This window comes from Arachis ipaensis, chromosome B01, assembly GCF_000816755.2.
Source record: "Arachis ipaensis cultivar K30076 chromosome B01, Araip1.1, whole genome shotgun sequence".
Classification (NCBI taxonomy): domain Eukaryota; kingdom Viridiplantae; phylum Streptophyta; class Magnoliopsida; order Fabales; family Fabaceae; genus Arachis; species Arachis ipaensis.
In genome coordinates, this window is record NC_029785.2 from 123,331,409 (window position 1) to 123,332,873 (window position 1,465).

The 1,465-nt window shown below is 25.1% G+C and overlaps 1 protein-coding gene across 3 annotated transcripts in view; it reads right to left on the bottom strand.

Moving 5' to 3' along the window:
* Window positions 1,061–1,465, bottom strand: part of LOC107635522 — a 3,971-nt gene continuing 3,566 nt past the window's right edge. For all 3 annotated transcript variants that reach the window (XM_016339010.2, XM_016339019.2, XM_016339027.2), the window contains one exon: window positions 1,061–1,406. The gene's annotated coding sequence lies outside the window, so the exon portion shown is untranslated. The remainder of the gene's footprint in view (window positions 1,407–1,465) is intronic.

Here is a 1,465-nt window from a genome sequence, read left to right on the forward strand (position 1 = left end):
ATCTAGAGAATCAATAATTTTATTAAATTCTGATCAGTATATAATCAGCAAAAAAAATAAGTCATTAAATAAAATTTTATAACATTAAAATTATTATTGATGGCACTATTATTAATGACTATTTGATAACTACATATCACAAAAATTAGTGACTCTAACATTCCTCCTTTTTATACATGTAGCTTCGCCCCCTGCCGCCACTGGTCTATCTGCAAGCATAAACTATATACGTCATACTTTCTGTCTTTCTTTCTGAGATCTAAGATTTTCGAGAAAACGAAAACCAAAACTTAGTTTTAGTCACTCTATATGCATTTTTTTAAATTCATATGTATTATTTTATATATCTTTAACATATATTTTATATAGATATATAAATGATTGATTTAAATATATATAGTCATGAAATTTTAAGGAATTCAGTATCCTTAACCATTCCACTTTTATTATTGTTTACAGCTATAGCTAATGGAAACTTGTGAATAACCTTTGAATATTCAATTTTAATACTTTGTAAATAACCTTAGAATAATTCTAATAGGATAATTTTTGGATTTCAGTTTTGACTTTTATCGTAACGAAACTGATTTAAAATTAAAATTTATATTAAATATAATTTTTAAAATGATATTAGTATTAATAAAAAAATATTGTATTATTTTAAAAAAAAAACTAATAAAATATTATTATTTGTATATCTATTAAATCTATTAAATAAATATTATAATTTTATTATGTAACATTAAATTAAAATAAAATCAATATTGAAATAACAAATTTTACATTGAATTTTAAATCAATTTTTATGATATAGAATTCACACATGCTTATAAAAAAAAATCAAATATAAAATAGTTTAATACCTTAAGTTAAAAAGTAAAAACAGATTAGTGATAACACAACACTGGTCAAGAGACACAACACTCATCAAGAGCCATCCCCAGTACTCAGTTTTGTTTCTTTATATAACCACTTAAGGAATGGGAAATAAAAATAATTACTTGATATTGATACATATTACATAATATATGGTTAACCTATGCATTTAGTGAAATGGAGATTCTATTGAATCAATAAATTTATATTAAGTACTAAATATGAACAAGGGAATACCTATACTGCCAAGTGCCAAGTCATAATTTAGCGTCTACCTTATATAACAAAATGGACTAACCTGTTCTCTTCTATTTCTAATCTGCTAGATAACATTTGAGAAATAGGAGAAAAAGTACTAACTAATATCCTCGTTATATTACAATAATCACTGGATAACGAATAAAAAAGAATTTTGGTGACAAAGAATCCGACCAAATCCGGAACAGCCACAAAATGTGTTTCTACCTGGCCCAATTCTCTACCGTGGTTCTGAACAATTCGGATGTGTAGTTTACTTCAATGATGATTACCTGTGCCAATGCCATAGAAAATGCTTACAGCATTGCGAGTTCCAATTTTAACCATTTTT